The following is a 5,703-nucleotide window of genomic DNA, read 5'->3' as shown; positions in this document are numbered from 1 at the left end:
GAATAGATAAAGAAGATGGTGTGTGTGTGTGTGTGTGTGTGTGTGTATTGATGCTGCTGCTAAGTCGCTTCAGTCGTGTCCGACTCTGTGCTACCCCATAGACGGCAGCCCACCAGACTCCCAAGTCCCTGGGATTCTTCGGGCAAGAACACTGGAGTGGGTTGCCATTTCCTTCTCCAATGCATGAAAATGAAAAGTGAAAGTGAAGTCGCTCAGTCGTGTCCGACTCTTCGCAACCCCATGGACTGCAGGCCCCCCAGGCTCCTCCGTCCATGGGATTTTCCAGGCAAGAGTGCTGGAATGGGGTGCCATTGCAGCCATAAAAAAAAAAAAAAATGGAATTTTGCCATTTGTAGTAACTTGGAAGGATTTGGAATGGATTATGCTAATTGAAATAAGTCAGACAGAGAAAGACAAATATTGTATACAGAATCTAAAAAACATGACAAACCAGTAAATATAACAAAAAAAAAGGTGACTCACAGATACAGAGAACTAGTGGTTACCAGAGGTGAGAGGAAGGGGTGGGACAGTAAAGGAGTAGGGGATTAAAGAGGAATTATGGGATTATATGGAATCGTGTGCAAAACTTCTGAAGTTGTAAGGCACTGTAGGACTTAAAGGCACTTTCATTAAATAAAAAAGTTTAAAAATTATGTTTCAGAAATAATAACCAAAAAAGCATGGGAAAAGATAAAATACAGACATATACATATAGACTATTAGCCTTACTATATAAAAAACATCTATAAATGCATTAATAAATTGTACCACTCTTGGTAAAATGATCAAAGATCATGAATTGTCAAAATACCAGAGAAGAAATGAAAGTGGCTAATGAATATCTGAAAATATGCTAATCGGTATCAGTTCAGTGGCTCAGTCATGTCCAGCTCTTTGCAACCCCATGGACTGCAGCACAGCAAGCTTCCCTGTCCATCACCAACTCCTGGAGCTTGCTCAAACTCGTGTCCATTGAGTTTGTGATGCCATCCAACCATCTTATCCTCTGTTGTCCCCTTATCCTCCTGCCTTCAATCTTTCCCAGCATCAGGGTCTTTTCCAAGGAGTCAGCTCTCTGCATCAGGTGGCCAAAGTATTAAAGTTTGAGCTTCAGGATCAGTCCTTCCAATGAATATTCCTTCAGGACTGATTTCCTTTAGGATGGACTGGTTGGATCTCCTTGCAGTCCATAGGACTCTCAAGAGTCTTCTCCAACACCACAGTTCAAAGGCGTCAATTCTTTGGTGCTCCACTTTCTTTAAAGTCCAACTCTCTCATCCATACATGACTACTGGAAAAACCATAGCTTTGACTAGATAGATCTTTGCTGGCAAAATAATGTCTCTCCTTTTCAACATGCTGTCTAGATTGGTCATAGCTTTTCTTCCAAGAAGCAAGCATCTTTTATTAATTTCATGGCTGCAGTCACCATCTGTAGTGATTTTGGAGCCCAAGAAAATAGTCTGTCACTGTTTCCATCGTTTCCTCATCTATTTGCCATGAAGTGATGGGACTGGATGCCATGATCTTATGTTTTTGAATGTTGAGCTTAAAGCCAGCTTTTTTCACTCTCCTCTTTCACTTTCATCAAGAGGCTCATTAGTTCCTCTTTGCTTTCTGCCATAAGGGTGGTGTCATCTGCATATCTGAGGCTATTGATATTTCTTCTGGTAATCTTGATTTCAGCTTGTGCTTCATCCAGTCCAGCATTTCACATGATGTACTCTGCATAGATGTTAAATAGGAAAGGGGTCAATATAGAGTCTTGACGTACTCCTTTCCTGATTTGGAACCAGTCTTTTGTTCCATGTCCAGTTCTAACTGTTGTTTCTTGACCTGCATACAGATTTCTCAGGAGGCAGGTGAAGTGGTCTTGTATTCCCATCTCTTTCAGAATTTTCCACAGTTTGTTGTGATCCACACAGTCAAAGGCTTTAGTGTAGTCAAAATATGCTTAACTTCACTGGAAATCAGAGAAATACAAATGTAAAAATAGTACCATTTTTGTCAATTAGATTAGAAAAATATTAATATCATCCAGTTTTGACAAGTACATGGGAAAATGGATACTCTCAAACATTATTGCAGGATTAAAGATAGTTCTTTTTAAGAGGACAAATTGACAGTAATTGTCAAAATTTAACATAATCTAATATTCTACATCTAACAACGAAAAATGTTCACAAAATATATTAAAGGTATAAGAATATTCATTAAAGTATTATATTGAAATGCCCAAAATAAAACCTCTTAGTATATGAATGATCAAACAAATTGTTTTATGTTTTTAAAAGTAAATTACTTTATATCCTTAAATGGGATACTATTTGTGCTTTTTTAAATGGGATAAATCTTTACATATTAACACTGAAAATTCTCCAAGGCAAATTACTAACTAAAAAGTGTAGGAGCAGAGTAATGTAGTACTATATTCTGTTAATTCTAAAATCATTTCATTCACATTTCAACACTTCTGACATTGCGAGGCATCATACAACCGCATGTCTAATAATTATAATAGGTAGCATTTTTCCCTTCTCAGTAAAACATAAAATGATGGCATGTCTTACAATTGATGCCTCTTAGACTTGATGAAATACAGTAAATCATATCAGATCAGATCAGATCAGTCGCTCAGTCGTGTCCGACTCTTTGCGACCCCATGGATCGCAGCACACCAGGCCTCCCTATCCATCACCAACTCCCGGAGTTCACTCAGACTCACGTCCATCGAGTCAGTGATGCCATCCAGCCATCTCATCCTCTGTCGTCCCCTTCTCCTCCTGCCCCCAATCCCTCCCAGCATCAGAGTCTTTTCCAGTGAGTCAACTCTTCTCATGAGGTGGCCAAAGTACTGGAGTTTCAGCTTTAGCATCATTCCTTCCAAAGAAATCCCAGGGCTGATCTCCTTCAGAATGGACTGGTTGGATCTCCTTGCAGTCCAAGGGACTCTCAAGAGTCTTCTCCAACACCACAGTTCAAAACCATCAATTCTTTGGCACTCAGCCTTCTTCACAGTCCAACTCTCACATCCATACATGACCACAGGAAAAACCATAGCCTTGACTAGCCGGACCTTTTGTTGGCAAAGTAACATCTCTGCTTTTGATTATGCTATCTAGGTTGGTCATAACTTTCCTTCCAAGGAGTAAGCGTCTTTTAATTTCATGGCTGCAGTCACCGTCTGTAGTGATTTTGGAGCCCCCAAAAATAAAGTCTGACACTGTTTCCCCATCTATTTCCCATGAAGTGGTGGGCCCATATGCCATGATCTTAGTTTTCTGAATGTTGAGCTTTAAGCCAACTTTTTCACTCTCCTCTTTCACTTTCATCAAGAGGCTTTTTAGTTCCTCTTCACTTTCTGCCATAAACGTGGTGTCATCTGCATATCTGAGGTTATTGATATTTCTCCCGGCAATCTTGATTCCAGCTTGTGTTTCTTCCAGTCCAGCGTTTCTCATGATGTACTCTGCATATAAGTTAAATAAACAGGGTGACAATATACGAACTCCTTGACAAACTCCTTAAATCATATAGTCCCACTTGTATTTAAAATTACATTTATCTATGTATCTAATAGAATGAGTAATTAAAAACTTCACTGATGCCTTTCTGGTGTACTGATCCTAAAGGGAAATGAAGAGGGAAGAGGAAAAGAAGAAGGAAGCAAATTTTCTTCCTTTCCCTTTAAGGGCAATCAGGTCTTTATATTCTTGAACTTGGTTCAGTTATCCCAGGGGACTTTACATGCTTTTAACTGTCAAATCTAGGGTTTGATAGCACTATCCCCACCTCCCAAAAAAAGGATGGAGGCTTTTCTGTCATAAGGGGAAGCAAGGGATGTAGACCAACTCCATGCCCTGATGACTCAGAGGAGATGTGAACTTAGGGTTGGGATGAGATGAGAAAGTCGCTTCCCTGAAGTGAAAGGATGGATAGAATTGCTACATGGCTGCCTGTGGAGGACAGAGTGCTAAGCATACAGTGCTGAAGACAGAAGCCAACATGTCTGCAACCATGCTTGTCATAGCAGCAGAGATGCCCCAGGAGACCCACCTGCCTTAGGAGCCACTGGTGTTATAAGCAAGAAGCGCTGAGTACAGAAGCAGAAGCGACTGAAGACCTAAGGTCTATCCTCAATCTTACTGGATAAGCCCTTGATCAACCTCAAGGGAGAGAGAGAGTCCCCTCAGGTAATCAAGTTTAAATGTCCAGCCAGCTCTGCTGGACGGGTGCTGGGGCAGGTTATAAAAGAAAATGTCTTATTACTGCTAGATTCTGAATGTTCTGGACCAATCTGTACCAGAGAGAGACAGATTAGATAGAAAATAGATAGACAGATCATAGACTTTGTTGCTGTTCAGTCACTCAGTCCGACTCTTAGCAAACCCAAGCACTGCAACACCAGGCTTCCCTGTTCATCACCAACTCCTGGAGCTTGCTTGAACTCACGTCCATTGGGTCGGTGATGCCATCCAACCATCTCATCCTCTGACGTCCCCTTCTCCTCCTGCCTTCAATCTTTCCCAGCATCTGGGGCTTTTCTAACGAGTTGGCTCTTCACATCAGGTGGCCAAAGTATAAAACGTGGTCCACTTGAGAAGGGAATGGCAAACCACTTCAGCATTCTTGCCTTCAGAACCCCATGAACAGTATAAAAAGATGATAGCTAGATAGAGAGATACATAGATGATTGATAGATAGAAGATGATAGATATGATAGATACTTGATTGATAGAAAATAGACATAATAGATACAGATAAATGATAGATAAGAGATACTTGGAATTCAAGAGAAAAATGCAGGATATCTTTCATTTTTATTGCATATTATTATTTGAAATTTTTACAGCTTTATTGCCTTCAAAATTTTAAAAGATTTCAAAAGAAATTTTTCTTAAAAAACATGATAAAGTGCAAATCAGTATCTCTGTCTTAATGTATATATTTGCTTATTTAACTTATATGTATTGAGTGCACCTTATACGCCCAACAGACTTCCCTGGTGGCTCAGATGGTAAAGCATCTGCCTGCAATGCAGGAGACCCGGGTTCGATCCCTGGGTTGGGAAGATCCCCTGGAGAAGGAAATGGCAACCCACTACAGTACTCTTGCCTGGAAAATCTCATGGACGGAGGAGCCTGGTAAGCTACAGTCCATGGGGTCATAAAGAGTTGGACACAACTGAATGACTTCACTTTCACTTTCTATATGCCCAACACTCAGCTCGGTTCAGGGAAGGCATGAATAAGACCAGGCGCTCACAGTCTACAAAATGCAAACATGCCTGAAGAAAGCACTTCAGTTGGGTGGGCCCCTTCATCTCTAGACAAAATTGCAAGCCTCTTGCTGGTTGTACCCAGAGTGAGCCAGCAGCAACTGTGGCTTCCCCAACTCAGAACTTGAATTGGTGCATCCCAGAGGCCTTGAGGCTTTAGTTTTGCCTGAACTATGTGCCGTGGCCCCCACATGGCCTGTGGTAAGCTGCTGTCTGGGAATTAGCTCCACAACTTCTCAAACAGCTGCTGAGAGTTGTCGGGGACAGAGCATCTCTGAGGTCACAGCCAAATGATCTTCAGGCGTTCTTCTCTTTCATTCCTTCAACAAACATTTGTTCTGGGCTTCGTGGAAACAATGATGAGTAAAGTAGGCGTGGTTCTTATCCTAGAGGAGGCTGTACTCTAGGTCGAAGACAGGCAG

The 5,703-nt window shown here is 41.2% G+C and overlaps 1 non-coding gene across 1 annotated transcript; it reads left to right on the top strand.

Annotated features, from left to right (window-relative positions):
* The first annotated feature begins 5,002 nt into the window (after positions 1-5,002).
* Positions 5,003-5,074, top strand: TRNAC-GCA (transfer RNA cysteine (anticodon GCA)). The gene has a single exon. It is a non-coding gene; the product is annotated as a tRNA-Cys (tRNA).
* The last annotated feature ends 629 nt before the right edge of the window (positions 5,075-5,703 follow it).

This window comes from Bos taurus, chromosome 16 (genome assembly GCF_002263795.3).
Source record: "Bos taurus isolate L1 Dominette 01449 registration number 42190680 breed Hereford chromosome 16, ARS-UCD2.0, whole genome shotgun sequence".
In the NCBI taxonomy this organism is placed as follows: domain Eukaryota; kingdom Metazoa; phylum Chordata; class Mammalia; order Artiodactyla; family Bovidae; genus Bos; species Bos taurus.
The sequence above is the reverse complement of the archived record's forward strand: the minus strand, read 5'-3'. Positions and strand labels throughout refer to the sequence as shown.